The sequence below is a fragment of the Mesocricetus auratus genome, unplaced genomic scaffold (genome assembly GCF_017639785.1).
Source record: "Mesocricetus auratus isolate SY011 unplaced genomic scaffold, BCM_Maur_2.0 Super-Scaffold_4256, whole genome shotgun sequence".
NCBI lineage: Eukaryota > Metazoa > Chordata > Mammalia > Rodentia > Cricetidae > Mesocricetus > Mesocricetus auratus.
The window spans coordinates 1581283-1600852 of NW_024429182.1; the positions used below are offsets into that span (position 1 = coordinate 1581283).

General features: G+C 43.3%; 1 long non-coding RNA gene across 4 annotated transcripts in view; it reads left to right on the plus strand.

Moving 5' to 3' along the window:
• The first annotated feature begins 680 nt into the window (after positions 1 to 680).
• Positions 681 to 19570, plus strand: part of LOC121139113 — a 41512-nt gene continuing 22622 nt past the window's right edge. For 2 of the 4 annotated variants that reach the window (XR_005875957.1, XR_005875954.1), the window contains exons 1-3: positions 681 to 755; positions 14266 to 14341; positions 15094 to 15245. This is a non-coding gene — a long non-coding RNA (uncharacterized LOC121139113). The remainder of the gene's footprint in view (positions 756 to 14265; positions 14342 to 15093; positions 15246 to 19570) is intronic. The other 2 variants (XR_005875956.1, XR_005875959.1) reach the window with 2 other exon arrangements.

The following is a 19570-nucleotide window of genomic DNA, read 5'->3' on the forward strand; positions in this document are numbered from 1 at the left end:
GACGTGTGTGCATGTATCTGAGTGTATGTTGTATTGTTGTGTATGTATGTGTGTTGTGTGTGCATGTATGTGTGTTGTATGTGTGTGTATACTGTGAGTGTGTGCATTGTGTGTGTGCATGTAGGAGTGGGGGGATGCATGCACACGGAGATAGCGGAAGACATGGAGGTCCTGCTCAGCACTGTCTTATCCCTTTGAAGCAGATGCTCTCACTGAACCTCCAGCTAAGCTACCCCACGGATCCTCCTGCCTCGAGGGGCCCCTAAATCTCTGGGATTGTAGTATATGCAACCACATCTGGCTTTTACACAGGTTCTAGAGATCTGAACCCAGGTTCTCATGATTATGCAGCAAATGCTCGTGCCTGCAGAACCATTACCATGGGCCTTTAATGCTTTTGAGACTTCGTTTTGAAAATGCAGTGTGAACTGAGCTTTTGTAAATCCCATTTCCCATGAGATATTAGATGACAGATTAAGTGACCATGACCCAAGATGGTGTTTCCAGTTGTGGTTACGCAAGGGTGAAGGAACCTCCTGCCATCACACTGGTGTGAATACTTTAAAGGAGAGGAGAGACCTTTAAGAGCCCTCTCCCCCCTAAGGCAGGCTTAGCATTCAAGAAGAGTGATGTCACAGCTGCAACTGTCACCAAGGACACTGGTAGAGCCTAGTGGGCATTGTCTCGGAACTGATGGACGTCAGCACAGCTGCAGGCCTCAGGACAGAGGGGAATGTGAGCTTGAAGACAACCAGGTAGGACGTGGCTTCTTATTCTACTGGGAATGACAGAAAGGTGACATCCCCCTTCTTTTAGACCTGAATTGTCCAACTTGTCCAGAAGTGTTTCAGACTCCTCAACTTCCAGGGCCTTGCTAAGGGATACAGTGTCAATGTAAGCTCCAGGGCTGGTACTGGAGAACCAGCTGGCATTTTGAGACTGAGTCTCCTTAAGGCTTTCATTTCCAGCTGGGCATAGTGGTGCACACCTTTAATCCCAGCATTCAGGAGGCAGGGACGGGCAGATCTGAGTTTGAGTCCAGCCTGGTCTACAGAATGAGTTCCAGGACAGACAGACAGAGTTACATAACAAGATACTATCTCAAAAACCAAACCAATACATAGAGTTCCTTTCCAACTACACTAAAGAAATAGATTCTCTCTCTCTCTCTCTCTCTCTCTCTCTCTCTCTCACACACACACACACACACACACACACACACACACACACACACATCTCAAAAAGACAAAAACAAACAAAGTAAGAAAACTCAGTTTCAGAGAAGAACTAACAGGCAGCGTAGGTTCCTAAAGGGAGCTCTCAGGAGCTCCATGCATCCCTTTGAGTCTCAGCTGAGAAATGGCAGAATAATCATGTGTAGAAATGACCTGGGAAAGAGAAAGGAAGCAACCAGTGGCAGAGAAGGCAGGAAAGTCGCCAGTGAACCCTTTACCTAGAGGTCAACCTCAGAATAACAAAGGGCTATTGTAAGCCCCCGGACCAAGCCCTGCTGGCCACACTTTACAGAGTGTGAGAACAAACTCCACAGAATGAAATCAGCACAGAGGAAGCACGAAAGTGGGTTAAAGGAGTACAAAACTGCCAAGTATTCAGTCAGATCAAACTCATGATTGGCTAGCATCCAGTTAAAGATCAGTGGACATGCAAGGAAGTAGGCAAATCCAACTCAGAATGAGAAAAGTCGATCCACAGAAGCAGATTTTTAAGTTTGTAGCAAGAGGATTAGTAGGCAGGGTTCCCATTCCATCTACCCCCTTGAAGACTTGTGTGACAGCACTCTCGGCAGGGAAAAACTGCAGAGGGGAAGTGGCCTGATATGACAGACACCAAGTCAGACCCCTAAACTATCAGCTGATATCTAAAGTTAAGAGTAAGTGGTTGTGAGTGCTGTCACCAAGCAGCCTTAGGCGGGTGGGGGTGCTCATGTCACATTTCACCCCAGGACTCCAGAGCTCAGCAGAGTTTTAAGATCCTTAAGGGTGGAGCTCATTTTAGTTGTCTCTTAATTTAGAACAAGGTCCTTCCTTTGACGGACAGGAAAGTCGTGAATGAATTGAGCAAAATCAGAAAATCAATCTATTCTTTAGGCTTTCAAAACTACTATCAAGTGAACTATCAGGCAGTCAATCAACAGTTTTTCCTTTCTTTTCTTTTCTTTTTCTTTTCATTTTGGGGGTGGGCGACCATCTTAATAAAGACTTAGCTTCCATGTCTGCTATCTACTCTGTCATCCATATCTTCTATTTAAATCATGAAAGAAATTAAGTTATATGAGAGATGGGCAATTCTGCAATACCTGGAGAACACAGTCTCTGTCACGGATATTGTGCTCACACTGAGAGATGTTAACTTGCAAATGTCTTCCCAGAGTAGTATGTAAGAACACGGACACACCATGAGCCAGCAGTCAGAAGCAGAAAATCTTGCTGTGTATTCAAGTGACTATTCTTGAAGGTAACTTTTCCCATAGCAGGAGCATGGCTAAATTGAATACCATTTGAGCATAAAACAGGCACCCAAATCCTAAATCTTAAACTCACCTGGTGACTTGCTCCTTATTGGGTTAATTTCGTGTTTGCAACTACAGTCATCAGATGCTTTCTAGAACAAGTAAAACTACCCAAAGATCTCAAAAAAGAAAAGTTAATAATCCTCCACCAATGACTCGTTATAATCTGAGGCAAGGTGGTTTTCTGTGAACTCAAGGTTACCCTGAGCTATGGTGTGAGGCCCTGACTCAAAGCAGCCCAGAGAACATCTGCCGTGTACAAACTGTTTCATCGGGTGGGTATGCAGCGCTTTGAAATGGGACCGTGTGGCAAATACCAGTGCCAACATTGCTTTTGGCATTTAGTATGCATTTAACTCTGCAGCAACATACCGATGCACAGTTCGCTTTCCTTTTCTTTTCTGTTGCCGACAGTGCTGCACTGTCTTGATTAGGGATTGATGTGATGTGAGAGGGCCCAGCTCAAGGTGAGTGACACCACCCCTGAGGGTGGCCCTGGGTTGTGTGAAAAAAGCAGGCTGAGCAAGCCACCAGGAGAAAGCCAGTGAGCAGCATTCTCCCATGACCTCTGCTTCAGTTCCTGCCCTGACTTCCCTCAGCCATTAAGTGCGACCTGAGAGTTACGAGATGAAATAAGAACATTCGTCCTTAAGCTTGCTTTTATCACAGCAGTAGAAACACCGAGAGAAGTCAGGCCGGTGGGAGGGACCAGAGAAGGAAGTGGGAGGAGTCAATGGAAGAAGGGACAGGAAGCAGCCCACCCCACTTTCTCGACCATTTCTGCATCTTTCAATTGAGACACCCCTCTCCAAAACAAATACCTAAAAGTCAGTTTTGCCAGCTTTGATTCCAAGTGCTGGGCATGCAGGAGGCTGAGGAAGAAGCATCCAGGGCACAAAGCCAGCCAAGGCAGTCTAGAGAAATGCTGTCAGGAAGGGAAAGGAGGGAGGAGAAAGTCAGGCTCCTCGGGCTCAGGCTACAGACTGAGCAGAGTGCCGTCATCAGCTAATCACAGCATTGCTGTTCTAAAGCAAAACTGGGAGAAGTTTCTAATACTTCATCTTAGCAAGTGATAATGTGAAATAGGGTGGCATTTGGAGTCAGAGGATGATACCAGCCCCCGCCCCCCGGGATAGAAAGGTGTTAACATCTAATAGCTTTTCCTTAATAGCCAAGTGTCTGCAGTTCCCTTTAAAAACTGGGAGAGGGATAAAGTTTACAGAGATGACTGTGCCAGCTTAATACGTGCATTAAGGGATGCTTTGGATCAGAAATAATTATGGATGATGACGAGGAGCAGAGGGCCTATGGGTGGCTCTCCCAGGAATGCATTCTCAAAAGCAATTTAAAGAGCCTTCAGATGTCGGTATTATCCTGCATGACCAAATTAGGAGCAAATGAGAAAAAAGTTTATCTGGCATTTTGGAGCGCTGAACGGGTTTAGTGTTACAAATTATTCAGCGTGAGGCTGGGGAATGGTGAGTAAATTCACGTTAAATATTATTGGCAGTTTAAACAGCAACTGCCTTGTAAAGCACTAAACACTTTGATTTGGAATTAAAAGTACCAGCCACTGTATTCCCTTCAGTACCAAAAAAAGAAAAGAAAAGAAATTCAAAAATTGCTTGCTATTTACTTGCCAACACCATAATTAGAAGTTGCCTTTATCAGAAATTCATCTCTATCATGTCCTATTTGTACTGTCATGTTGTGTGAGTGTTACTGGTCTGTGCTTTGGATTTGGTTTAAAAAATGTCAGGAAAAGTCCAAATACTTCTGAGTTATCTTTATAAGCTATTAGAAGACTATGGTACAGAATAGCCTGGGTGGACCTCACCAGTGTTGGTCACAGCCTGGCCCTGGCCTTCCTTTCTGACAAGGGCTTTATGCAGTTAGAGTTGGTCACAGGTATAAACCATGGCCTCTCTTCATGAATACCACATACCCCAAGCAAATGCCAGGTCCAAGTCTGTGATCAAAAGTAGCTGCAAAAGTCCATAAGCTGCAACCCGCAGCTGCAACACTGTCATCTATGATAGAGTGTGGGTTATTATCAGAGGAGTCCTGAAAGTCAGGATGGTATCAACAAAATCCCTTAAACAGTAAGTGTCTACAATCACACTTTGGATCCTACTCAGATAAGAATATCAAGCTGTATATTCAGAGATTATTGGTTCAGTACTAATTGTAAAACAAATACTAAGCAATTTAAAGGCCAAATAGTAGGAGAGAGTTTTTTAAAAAGGCATACCACATCAATAAAATGAGATATAGTCACTAAGGATTATGTTGTAGACATAATTAATTTATAAAAGATTTAGAGCCAGACAAGTGCCTAGAAGGAAGGAAAAGACATGTACACTCACCACCAAGTTGATGCAAACACCTGAAAAGAAGACAGAGTAAGCAGGAGGAAAAGGTGAAGGAAATAAAAGCCAAGGATTTACCAAATGAATGACAGACATTAAATACAGATCTAAAAGAGCTAGAAAACAAAAGTAAGATAAATTAAAAAAAAAAACCTCAACCAGGTAGATAATAAGGTAGAGGGGATTTTTAAAAGATAATTATGATAGACCACTTCTCAAGCTAGAATATAATGAAGCAACAGCTTTCAAATGTTAAAAAAGTTGGTGCAGGGAGAACCGGAAATTCAGAACCCTATACCCAACGTAAGCATTTCTTCAGTGAAAGAGGAATAAAGATGTTGTTTGGGTGAACTGGAATGGAATTCATTGCTGGAGATCAACAGAAGAAGACCCCCTTAAAAAAAGTTCTTCAGGCAGAAAGAATATGACACAAAACAGAAACCAGAAAAGCAAAACATACAAATGAGAAACATTAGAAATGCAAGACAAAGACACTTTTTCTAAGTCTCAACTGTCTTAAAGGACAACTAAAATGAAAACAGTAGCAACTGAGTATGTGTTCATAACATGCGAAGTTGAAATGAATGGCAAACACATCGTAGGCTGGAGAAAGTGGTACCACTGCTCTAAATTTCTTATACCATATACTAAATGGTATATTAGTTAGAGGTAGACTGAAGATTTTATACATGTTATTTATATATACATATACATATATATGATAAATACTAATTTCAGTTCAAGTAATAAATCAATGGGAAATGTGAATTCATTTAAAATTGAGCTAGTAACCTAAGTTAAGCTAGTAACAGAGATAGAAAGGTATGCAGGGAAACAGATGGAACAGAAAACAATAGCAGCTAGCAAGATGATAGATTCTACTTCAGCTTTGTAAACAATTACAGTAAATGCAAATCATCTAAATATAAAAGTTAAAAGACAAGAATTGCAAGACAACTTTGCCTATAAAAGCAAAACCCAACTATATGCTGTTTACAAGAAACTCACTTTTGAAAAGACTAAAAAAAAATAAAAAACAAGGATGAGAAAATGGGCCAGGAAATGCTAGCAAAAATAAACTGGAGGCCCTATATTAGTATCATAAAATTAGATTAGAATAAAGACTATTATCATAAATACCAGTATTCACTAATTCTCCAGGAATAAGTGAGAAAAGAAATAAGTAAATCTAGAATTTAACATGTTGCACATCAGTACTTCTGTCAGAAATCAATAAGCAGTAGCTATAAATTCATAAGGATACATAAAGACTATATGTCAAATTAGCATAACTGGAAAGTTTGATACATACTATAAAATGGAACATAATTTTTTCTGTGGGGGGGAGTAAGGGATACATGAATGCTACAGCATATATATGGAGGTCAGAAAGCAATTTTTGCAGGAGTTTATCTTCTCATTTTGCCAGGTGGGTCCTGGAGACTGAACTCAGATCATCAAACTTGGTGGCAAGCACCTTTGAGCCACCTCACGTGTGAAAAAGCATGATGTTTTAAAAGCATATTAAATGTAAAGGCACATTCACAGACAGACTATTCTAAATCATCAATGTTACCCAATATACAACAATATAAACCACACCAAGTTTTCAGATAATGGCAGACCTAACATGGTTCTCACAAAATAAAATCAGTAGCCAGTGTTCTGAAAATAGTCAGTTGGTAATTTTTAAAAGACATCAAAATAATCCAAAGAGGCAAGAGATCACAGTGGAAACTGAAAATGGAATATTAAGGAAGAGAAAATGTATACTGAAATATTGTGGAATACAGCAAAAGCAGAGTTTGGGAGTAACTTTATATTCTTTATATTTGGAAAAAGTCTCAGATAGGTAAACTAAGCTTTACTCAATTGAGTAAAGTAGAAAAAAAAACACGACAAACTCAAAGCAAACAAAAAAGGAAGAAATAATAAATATGGCAGCTCAAATAGTTGAAATTGAAAAAATAAACAAACCAAAAGCTGGTTCTTTCCAAAGATATCTTGACCAGGCAAGAAAAAAAAATAGGCAAAAACTAACTAGGTAGCAGGAATGCAAGAGGGGTCATCACTACAGATCTCATTCTCTCTCTCTCTCTCTCTCTCTCTCTCTCTCTCTCTCTCTCTCTCTCTCTCTCTCTCTCTCTCTCTCGTGTGTGTGTGTGTGTGTGTGTGTGTGTGTGAATAGCATTCATACATCATATCACAGTAATGTGATAGTGAATGCTACTCACCCTTGTATTCTCAGAGAAGAGATTATAGATTATGCCATTGTTTCTTCTTTCATGTCATCATTTTCTAATTCTTCTGTCACTAACCTCTTTTACTTGGCATTCTCCAACTTTTACCATTTAATGCTTGTGTGTAATCTAGCATAGAGCTATAGTGGTTGGAGGAAGATCTACCTCCAACACTGAGTCCCAAGGCGTGAGAACATGAGGATGAGGACCGTGTAGTTGAAGCCCTCTTTACCCCGTCCCCATATCATCCAGGGAATCTTGGGAGATGTTGAGTCTTCTCTTCCTCCTTAGATCTCTGACTTCAGGCAGGTATCCAATCTCTACCTTTGAAGGCCTCATCTTTGGCTCCCAAGACATAAGCCTTCAGAGTCCAACATCTATCTACAAGAGACAAGAGGTGACATGGAACCCAACCCCTTGACCATCTTAGACCAAGATAGGAAGCATTAGGGGCCTTGTTTCAGGCCACCCTTCACAGATAGAACGGGAATGCTGAAAGGTACCTGTGACAGATGTGTGTGGGTGGGTGTGTGTGTGTGTGTGAGAGAGAGAGAGAGAGAGAGAGAGAGAGAGAGAGAGAGAGAGAGAGAGAGAGAGAGAGAGAGGATGACACAGAGAGAGACAGAGTTCCGGATCCCAAAGAAACAAGTCCTTTATTCAAAGCCCTCAATCTGAGAACTCATCTCCCAGATCGAAGCAGATTTAAACAGGAACTGACAGTCATTTAGCTTAAACACTCTTTGCAAAACTGATCCTACCCGCTCGATTTGTAAGAAGTTTAATTTGGGGGCCAGTGTCATTGGACTTCATGAGACAAAGCAGATGGTGGAAGCTAAGAGAGGGCTCAGGCGCCATGCAGAGCAGTCAGAGATGAGAGGCCAGCTCTGTAAAGAGAGCACCTCTCGCATGACTCCCTGAGTAGTGGACACAGGCAAGCTCCCTTGCAATCCCAAGTTCAACTTCTCTGAGATTTATTTTTCTTTTGAAACAATTTTTTGGCAGCTTTTGATCTTCTAAACTGAAAAAATCAAAGAAATCTGTTTCTGTGGAGTATTAATAGCAAAGGAATTTCTGGACACTGCAGAGCAAGGGAGGGGTGTGCAGCATCTCAGTTTTACTCATCTTCAAAGCAAACTAAATATAGTTTTGAAAAATAGAAGCAGGAGACCCTACAGATTTTTTTCGAAGGGATGGAATAAGCCTCCCTGCCCAAGAAAAGATGACATGAAATTTATCCTGAAGAACATTTGCCAGGCTGTTGTCTACTTAATACCACACGTGGATGACACAAGGATCTGTACTTTGTATAGGAAGCATACACTAGGCATACAAAGAACTCCAGAGCTCAAGCACTGTCATCAATATGGGTGTTGTCTTTCCTTCCCCGGATGGGACAACAACACCCCAAGGGCAGAAGACTTAAGGCTTCCAAACATCTAGTTTGTACACAAAGCCTCCAGCGTCATCAAGACCCCATAAACCAAACCGAGAAGCGTGGGGATCACAGCGGGCATCAAGGTGCATGCTCTGCAGATGCTATGAGATGCCAGAGTGCTGATAGTTCATTTGAAAGCGCAGTTACCAAGATGCAACTATGAGTCAGACCTTCTTCTAGGCTTTGCCTGCAAGCAACCCAAACGTTGAAGCCAACTTCTGACTGTGGCATGTGCTGTGAAGGAAACAAATGAGATAATATAATGGAGATGTCTACGGGATGGGTGGTAATTGAGAGAGGAAGTGTCTGGGGAAGAGACTCAGAGACAAAAAATTAAAAGATGGAGTTCCAACTCCTCAAAGAGCTAAGGAGGAGGCTGCTCTAAGCAGGACACAGAAAGTTCAAAGACCCTGGGGCCTAAAAACAACAGCTCCCACATCTGATCAGTTTTTGCCTTTCTGGAACACACCTATAGTGCCTCAGGCACCTACAATCTTCTACCTGCTAGACTATCTACTTACTATCTGCCAAACTGACTTTTCCTTCAACAGGCCAAAGGGACCAAGAGTTGTGGGTCCTAGAAGCAGCTTTGGTTAGTGTATAGTTGGGGTGTGAGCGATTGGGCCCACTTCTCTACCCTTGAAGCAGGACCACTGAAGCAAGACTCATCTCTCTCAGAGGTCTTGGTCAGAATGGCACTGCCAGTGCTCTCAGCAACAACCCAAAGATATGCACCTGCTACTCAGCCCTTTGTTCTCACCATAGGATCCAGTTATTCCCCACCCCCACTGCTACCTCCCCAAATCACCTCCAAGTCAACTTCTGGCATTCGGACTATTAACTCCAGAGGCTGCATAAGGAGGCCTGGGCTAACACAAGCTCAAAGAGGGCTTGACTGGGGAGTAGAGGGAAGATTAGCACTCAAGAATACCAATGGGGACATGGCAGGTCAAGTTACACTCCCAACAGCCTAAGAGTGTTTACTTCCCAATCATTTCTCAAAGGCGGTCGGTCCCAAGCTAAAGTTCTCTCAGGCAAGGACTGGCCTTAATCTCATTCTGCCTCCCTACTATACGCCTCCTCTTTCTTCCTTTCTCCATCCTCTGTCCCTAGCCAAGCAATCACTGAGCTCTGAGGACAGAGGCTGAGGTGAGGGCATGGTTACTTGTCATTGTCAGCTTGCCTAGATTTGAAGTCACCTAGGAGACGCACTTCCAGATGTGTCTACGTGGGGATTTTCACAGAGGTTTAGCTACCGATGAAAGATTGACCCTCAGCATTGGCGTCCAGGACTGGAAACAAAAGGCAAAAGGAGAGACCACGCCGGACACCATTCTCCCTCTCTGTTTCTGGCAGCAGCAGATGCAGTGTGACCAGCTGCCTCTAGCGCCTGTGGACATGTTTTTCCTGCGACGATGGGCTGCTGTAATGCGCATCAAAACAAACCCTTCCTTCCTCCTTATACTTCTTTGGTCATGGTTTCGTCATAACTATGAGAAAAGTAACCGACACGGGCAGGAACATTACATGTGTCATAGCTGTTATCTCCAGTACCTACAGTCTTATCCGATATACAGTGAGAGCCTGATCAATATTTGCTGAATGAGTAAATCCTATCAGTGGAAAAAAAACAGAGGCCAAGAGAGTAAATGCCCAACATCAAGTTATGACCAAGGTCGGCTGAGAACTGGGAATAGGAGGCAGTCTTCTGCTCCTAGGAGGCCTTGACTACACCCGTAGTAATCATAAACCAAGGATTCTTCTGGTTTCCTTGGTTTCTCGTGGTGATTGATGGGACAACTCCACCAAGGTTTCTGTGAAGCTGTCACCCCCTAGGATAGTTGCCAGGAAGGACAGGGACCCAATGAAGGAATATAGGCTGCAGATCCACGCAGGCAGGCTTGGGTCCTGACTCTGACCTCACTATGGGCCAGGGACAAACATAAGTCATGTGGGCTTCTGGAGCAAATAGATCATCTCTCATTCAGAGGGGACAGAGAGGACAGCAGGGGCTTGAGAGGGGACAAGCACCATCCACCCTTTCACTTCAGAAGATATTCTTTGTCACACCAGCCTATTCCTGGAAATAAAGCCTGGAATATCCTTCAGATGTTCTAGAAACAACCTGAGAAGCAAAGAGAATTAAAATTTTTTTTTGGTTTTTAGAGACAGGGTTTCTCTGTATTGTTTTGGAGGCTGTCGGTCCAGCCTCGAACTCGCAGAGATCCATCTGCCTCTGCCTCCCAAGTTCTGGGATTAAAGGCGTGTGCCACCACCGCCCGGCTGAGAATTAATTTTAATTGTTATTAAAAATCATTCCACACAAATACAGTTCAAACTGGACACATCGACATTTTTCGTAAAATATAAATTAATAGGAACTCAAATCATCCTGATCAAAATTTAGAACCAAATTCATTACAGAACAACTAGATCTGTAATTTGTAAATTTTAAGAAGAGCCAGGAAAGCTGAAAAACAATACAAATCTCTAATCTAAACTCTACCTGGAAAAGAACTAATATGATTTTCCCCTGAAAGGAAATCCAGACCTGCTTAAGCAAGTTCTAAATAGAGTGACCAGTCCTTTAAGTTAGCTTTATGGAAATGTCTCTCTGGACAGATTGTATAAGCCTAATCTTTAAAAATAACATAATCATAAAACTTCTCTCAGGGTGACCAAAATGAAGGTTCTAGGTGTGTGCAGGGTGCAAGGAGAGAGAATCCTTCTCCAGCGTCTGTCTGGCCCGGGGCCAGCTACGGCCAAAAACACATTTTGTTTTTCACAGGTGTTTGCCTCAGCAGGGCCTGGACCTGCCAGAGATGATAATGTCAGGGATTTGGAATGAAGATGAGATGCTAACGTGGTCCCCTATGCCATAGAAAAGTTGTGGGGAAGAGAGGCAGCGGGTCATCAGAGTAACACACACCTGCAGGGGTGTCTGATCCGGCAAGAGTGAGTCCCACAGCATTGGGCAAAAGGAACATTCCAGACAGAGGGAGCAGCTGGACCACAGGCCTGAGTACAAGGAAGGGAAGAGAGAGAGAGCCCAGACGCTGCACAGAGAGGAGACCGTGGCAGGCTAGGAGAGAGAGAAGGCTGAGAACAGAGGGCCAGGAGCAAGGAGCATCCCAGGCCATGAGCACCGCAGAGCTTAACAGAGACCAAGGGAAGGATGTACGTGGAAAGAAGGAGGTCATAGTAGCTGAATAAAGACAAGACTCTGACAGGAAACTGAGGCGGTGGTGTGAAGATGATGCAGGGACAGGAGAACTCCAGGTGTTAATGTTGGTGGGAGAGGGGAGGGGGATGTTCAGCAGGAATCAAGATGAAGATGGGGTTAGAGAGAAACTTCAAGAGCGTTAAGATCATTTTTGTCGGCACCAGTCACCTTCAAAGAGAGAGCACAAGGGCAGGGTGCTTCAAACGCTGGCCGTTCAGAAGGGTGAAGAAGAAAGCTGTCTGTTCCCCTCCCCCCTCCCCTCTCCCCCCCCCCGCCCTGCAAACTGGAAGGTTCCAACCCCCAAGTTTGAGCCTTGGCTCAACTGTAGCTCGAGATCAGTGCTTCCTGACCCGGGAACACAGCCATGGAGGCTCTAGAACCTAGCTCATGGATTCTGGGGCCCTGCTCTCCCTACGGCCAGCAGGCCAAGCTAATGAGGACTTTGTGTCCTTGGCTCCTGCCCAGCTGTTCTTCTTTTGGCCGATGTTTTGAGACACACATGAGCCACATCCCTGATCCTCCTAGATCCAAGCCTCTGACTGAGTCCCAGGCCTTTGGACCTCGCTCCCTTCTGGGAGAGGTGAATGCCCTGGTGGTAGCGTTCTTGGCTGTAAGAGGGATCTGCCCCTATTGGTACCACCCCCCCCCAGCAAGTTCTTAACATGCAATGACTCCTCGGGGGCCATCTAGCTTGATTGTGAATGAGTGAGAAAGAAGAGTGAAAAATCACCAGATTTGCCATTGAGCACTGAGACCCAGATTGAGTCACTGCTCGGCCATCCTACATCTATCTATGGGGTCTTTGCAAAGGTCACTTGAGGGGCTTGTGATGTCGCTCAATGGGTAGAGTGCTTACTTGAGCATGCATGAAGCCCTAAATTAGGTTTCTATCACCACATAAGCTGGGCGTGGTGGCACATGACTACAGTCCTGGCACTCAGGAAGTAGAGACAAGAGGATCATGAGTCCCAGGTCATCCTTGACTACCACGCAATTTCAGTGGTGACTGGAAGACACACAGGAGGTGCTGACTCAAAATAAAAGGGAAAGAAACGAGTAAGGTTAAAAGGAAAGAAAACAGAAAAGTCCACTTGGCTTCTCGGAACCACAGACACAAGGTCATCATCTGACTTTACAGAAGGCAAGGATGGGCTTGAGAGGGGCGGCCAAGCCAATGCATACTGTGTCCTGAAGAGTCCTTTGGGAGGATCCACTGGACTCTGATTTGTCCCACAGTCAGTCTGTCATGAATAACAGTATCTCCATTTACTGTCACCAGCTGCCACCCTTCCAATGCTCGCGAAACGGCAGAGCCAGGGGAGACTGGTTAAAGGGACACAACCTCCGCAAACACTTGGCTCTGTGTCCTGCCAAATCCTCACTCAGCTCCTGTTTACTCTTCATTTAGCTCCGATCTCAACCCACAATTTTTCCTGTTCCCCAGCCCATTGCACTTGAGAAGGAACCAATTGGATAGGGGCAGGGGAAGCCGAAAGAGCAGCTCACAGAAGAGGGCAAGACACAGACCCAATAGTGAGCAGGCATGAAGGGTCACAATCATGAGTTTGGGGCATAAGGAACCACCCACGGAGGAAAGTCAAGGCAAAGTTCAGAGCAGGAACTGAGTTCCTGATATGCTCTCCAGGCTTGTGTTCATCTACCCCCCTTTTTTTTGCCTTTTCAAGTTTTTATATTTTATTTTTCTTAAACCTCCCAGGACCACCCACCCAGGGTGACTCCACCCGCAGTGGGCTGGACCCTCTCGCATCAATCATCATCAAAACATGTCCCCATGTCTTGCCTATGAGCCAGCGTGAGAAGCATTTTCTCAACTGAGGTTGCCTCTTCCTTAATGACTCTAGTCTGTGTCCGACTGACACAACACTAACCAGCAAGGCAGTTTATTATATGCATCGGTGATGTTGAAGACAGGATGAAAATCTGCTGGGGCATGTTCATCTCAAAAGTTTCTTCGGGGAAATAATCAGAAATGTGCTCTACGGAGCAAGGATAATTCTCTGTGTATAACAGTGATCCCGGCAAGCAGACCTTACTGGTTCATTATACAGCTATTTAAAGGTAGGAAGTATGTCGAGTGACAGGGGTGATGACCACAGTACACACAGAAGAGTGGAGTCACTGCGGGCCTATGTGCATATAAACTTTAGGTAAGTATGTTTATATGCACATGAATCATACACAGAGAAAATGCGTGCCCAAAAGAGAAAACCAAAGGAACTGTTAAAGAATTATGATGTTTAAAATGATTATCTGTGGGTTAAAGGGTTATAGGTAGCTTTTTCAAGTCTTCCCTCCTTTTTGTTTATCTAAATTTCCTGTGTGAAATTTCTGTTACTTTTAACAGCCCATCCCCATGTTCCTGTTGGTGAATTAATGATAAAAGTGGTTTCCCACACTCAGTCTCTGGCTGTGAACACTCCTAAGGTCACCTTCTTGCCCCTTTGTAGTTCCTCGATATCCTGTGGAAGATACCCAGTGGAAGGGTCTGGCATCATTTTCACAAGCTGAGACCAGACACGGTTGGTGAGTGATTAGCCAGCTCTGGGCAGGAACCATGCCTTGAGGAGGAATAGGAGACTCTCAAAGTAATTCCCAGAAAGGGAGGAAAGTCAATTAGAAAACTTAACACCTAGACATCACCCCTCCAGCAAGTAACCTAAGAGGCCAGCTCCAAGCTCTGGTGGTCCAGGAACGGGCTAAGCTGATGGGAAGAGGCCAGCTTTCAACTTGATCTCTGTCTTTTACCACTGTCACTAGTCAACACACACACACACACACACACACACACACACACACACACACACACACACACAGTCCTTGTCGCCACAGAGTATAATTTTCATCTCCAAAAAGCACACTGTCTCTCTAGGAATCTTCCAGATAAATATTGTGTCAAATGTCAGAAATGAGTAGAACGTTCTAGTATCATTTTACTCGCTTGCTTTAATCAAGGTGTCCAAGGTCTCGCAGCAGTTGACTCAGGAGCCCAAGATTAGAACTCAGATGGCCGTACTCTGAAGTCGGGGTGATTCTTTCCTTCACACACTCAACTTCCTCACATTAACTAGATGAGCTTACAATGTGGGGACCCCGCCCCCACCCACCCAGGTTCAAACTCCATTTGGGGCACTGAAAACCCCCATGGCTTTCCGTTCCATCAGGAAAGTAAGGGAAGACAACAAGAGCACAGGCTGGAGTAAAACCTGAGTTAAACATTTAGGACAGTCCTTGGAACACCCTGAAAGGGTCTCTATTTTATGGATCAGTTTTCTCAGCCAACAGAATTTCCTGTGGGAAGTTGGAGGAGGAGGGAAAGCCAAGCCTCACACCACTCAAAAAAGTCAATTCCATGATCGATATAGAAGTAAATGAGAATGATGAACGATGAACCTTCTAGAAGGCGACAGAAGATCTCTTTGGCCTTGAGGTAGGCATATAAAATGGATATAAAAATGGGAGTATAAAAAGCAATAATCATAAGACAAAAGACTGATTCGTTGTAGATCATTAACATGAAGGATTCCTCAAGGCTGGAGATGCACCTCAGGTAGAAAAATGCCTGCCCAGCATTCATACACTGGGCCGGAAGGTGCACACCTATAATCCCAGAACTCAAGAAGTAGAGGCAAGAGGATCAGAAGTTCAAGTTCGTCCTCAGTTACAACTTACATTTGGGGCCACATGAGACAATTAGAGTAATATGTGAAGACATCCAGCATTGACCTCTGACCTCTACACACATGCATGAACACTGCACACAGTGGCAAATACAAATATAAACTTTTTTTCAATGAATGTAGAAAGTGACATTATCTGTCCATGCGGGATAATTGTTTTAATACATTTTTTTCAAAGTTGTTGCTTAACATTAGATTACTAAACAGTAGATTTCCATAATGCTTGTTTATTAGGCCTTAAGTTTTCTTTTTTTAAAGGATGCATTTTTAAAGATTTATTATTTATTCATTTTGTATACAGTGTTCTGCCTGCATGTATGCCTGCCTGGCAGAAGAGAACACACAATCTCATTACAGATGGTTGTGAACCACCATGTGGTTGCTGGGAATTGAACTCAGAACCTCTGGAAGAGCAGCCAGGGCTCTTAACCTCTGAGCCAGCCCAGGCCTTAGTTTTCCATAATCCACCACTACCCACTCTTCTTCCTCATGCTCCTCCCTGAGCAGGTCTACAGTCTCTGTTCTCCCTAGAGGGGGAAAAGCTCAAACCAACACTGCCCATCTTGAGTGACTCTCCTACTCCTAAGCCCTGCACTCTCCAAGCATGCAACACAAGGAGCAAGGATACTGGGAAGGACCTCAGAGTGTGGAAGACTTTTGTCTGTCTCCCTGATGTCAGGAGAGAAAGAAAGAACATTGAGGGTGAGAATATTGTCCTCCACACTTTTCTTCCTGCCATTGGTCATAATGGACCATTCAAGTCACTCTCTCAATGAAGACCCCATAACTGGGAAGAACATAACATGGATAGGACACAAAACACAGGTTGAGACACTTTGGCAGCCTTGGACAACTACCCAGATTCTAGAACCAGAACTCATGAAAGTGAAAGGGTTGTAAAAAACAACCAGAGATGTTCTAGAATGATCCACCCACCCCTAAGACCTGCCTGACCCCATACACACACACCAGGCAATAGACAGAGACTGAAGGACCCAGGGTGTTTCAAGGCAGACCCACTAAGGAAAGAGGGATACAGTTGTCTTAGGATGGCTTTCTTCTTTCTGGGCATGGATGATTTGTCAACTAACAGCCTTGACTAGCAAGCCACCTTCAATCTCCTCATGACCTTGAATGTGTGGTGCTCTGAAATTAGACAAAACCTAATGTGGTTTGTCAAAACAAGGAGCCAGATGAGGAAGACCACTTGAGAGTGGTAGGTGTGCCGTGGAAATCTTTCTGTCGTTTGAGATACAATCGGTAACTGGGATAGGGGAGAAAGATAAGGACACAGCAGAGATCCTAGGACCAAGAAGCCCCAAGTGTTCCAGCCTCTGGGTGCCTGACCCTCCCTTCCTAAGATGTGCTCCCCAGGGTGGTGAAAAAGACTCAGATTATCGCTTGGGTCTGAGCTAATAGGAGGTTTTTCTCAGAGCCAGGGTGGAAGAACAGTTGGAGAATGAGGTGGTAAGTTCAACTCCTTGTAGCACAAATTCTAACTGTTCTTAATAATAAAAACTCAGTCAGATATTGGAGTTAATGTTGGAGATAATTCAACTCCTTGAGGCAGGAATTCTAATTGTTCTTAATAATAAAAACTCACAGTCAGATATTGGAGTTGATGTTGGAGATCAGGCAAGCAAAGTGGTTAGTTACCACTGACTTAACAGCTAATATCCACTTGTAAGTGAAAACATACCATATTTGTCTTTCTGTGTCTAGATTATCTCACTCAAAATTATTCTTTTTCCAGTTCCAGTCGTTTACATGGGAATTTTATGACTTCAATTTTTAATGACTGAGTAATATTATAGTGTGAAAGCATACCACATTTTCTTTATTCATCTGTTGAGGGACACATAGCTGGTCTCCAATTTCTAGATATTATAAACAACGAATATGGTTGAGCAAGTGTCTCTGTGGCAGGGTGAAGAGTTCTTTGTATATATGTGTAACAGTGCTACAGCTGGATCTTGGAGTGATTCCTTATCTTCCTGAAGAACTACCACACCGATTTCCACAGTGGCTGTACGAGTTTTCAATCCCACTAGCAATGGATGAGTGTTCCTTGCTCCACATCCTCACCAGCATGAGTTGGTATTTGTTGTACTGATCTTAGCCACTCTGACGGGTGTAAGACGGAATCTCAAAGTAGTTTGTTTAGCATTTCTCTGTTGACTAAGGATGTTGAACATTTATTTTTATATAATTTATTTATTCTTTTAAATTTCATTTTACATTCCAACCACAGTTCTCCCTCCCACCCACCCCCGCCCCCTCATCACCTTCCCTCAGCCCATCCCCAGTCTCCTCCTCCTCACAGCGTTTATACAATGGAGTACTTACTCAGCTGTAAAAAATGATGACATCATGAACTTCTCAGGTAATGGATGGAACTAGAAAAAAACCATCCTGAGTGAGGTAACCCAAACTCAGAATGACTCCAGGGGATGGAACCAGGCCCTCCATATGATGGACATTTCTTTAAGTGTTTCTCAGCCATTTGAGTTTCTTTTTTTGAGAATTCTGTTTAGATCTGGACCCCATTATTGTTATTTGTTTTATTTTCATCTAGTGGTGGGGTGGTTTTTTTTCCAGTTTTTATATATTTTGGATATTGGCCCTGTATCAGATATGTAGTTGGATAAATCTTTTCCCATTCTGTTGGCTGCTGCTTTGTCTGAATGATGGTGGCCTTTGTCGTGCAGAAACTGTTCAGTTTCATGAGGCCCCATTTATTAATTGTTGATGTTAGTGCCTGTGCTATCAGTGTTCTGCTCAGGGAGTTATCCCCTGTGCCAATGAGTCCAAAGCTATCCTTACTGTCTCTACTGTCAGGTTTGGTGTATCTGTTTTGATGATGATGTCTTTGTAGTATACTCCTTTTGGGTGTGATTTCTCCTTTTTGTTCTAGAGTTATCAGGTTAAGTGCTATTAAGTTACTAGTATGAGATCACTTCACCTTTTTATGCAGGCACTTAGCACTATGCATTTGCATCTTAGAATCACTTTCATTGTGTTCCATTAAGTTTGGGTATATTGTGTTTTCATTTTCATTCAGTTTTTCAAAGTATTTAATTTCTTTCTTAATTTCAGTTCAGTAGTGATTTACTCAGTTTCTGTATGTAAAATGTCTGTCGTTACTGTTATTGATGATATGCATTTTCAATCCATAGTAGTTAGATAGGATTTGGGTGTTACTTCAGTTTTATTGCATCTGTTGACAATCGTTTTGTGTCTAGGTATGTGGTCAGTTTTGGAGACCATTCGATGAGATGCTGGGAAAAACGTATGTATATTCTTTTGTGCTTGGGTAAAAAGTTCTGCAAATATTTGTTAGGTTCATCTTATTTATGGTGTCAGTTAGCGCCAGCCTCTCTTTGTTTAGCTTTTCTCTGGGTAACATGTCTATTGGCAAAGTGAGGTATTGAAGTCTTCTACTATTAGTATGTAACAGTCAGTATGTGATTTCAGCTGTAAGTAATGTTTCTTTTATGAACTTGGGCACCCTTATGTTTGGTGCATACATGTTAATTATTTCAATGTCCTCTTGGTGGACTTTTCCTGTGTGGGTATGTGGTATCCTTCCCCATTGCTTCTGATTAGTTTTGGTTTGAAATTGATTTTCTCAGATATTAAAATAGCTACTCCAGTCTGCTTCTTAGACCCATTTGTTTGAATATCTTTTCCTATCCTTTAACCTGAGGTGATGTTTATCCTTGATGTTAAGGTGTGTTTCTTGGGTTCAGCAGAAGGATGGATCCTGTGTTTACATCCATTCTGCTAGTCTATGGGACCATTGGTGTCAAAAGTTACCAATAAGCAATGTTTGTTGACTCCTGTTACCTTAGTGGAGTGGAATGGAGTGGTGTGGTGTGGTGTGATGTGGTGTGGTGTGGTGTGGTGTGGTATAGGGGTGGTGATGGTGATGACAGTAGTGGTGGAGTGTGTGTGTGTGTGTGTGTGTGTGTGTGTGTGTGTGTTCTATCTAGATTTGCTGGTCTGGGTTTATTTTGGGGTGTTGGAGTTTTCCTTCTCACACCTTCGGTGGGGCTGAATTTGTAGATAGATATTG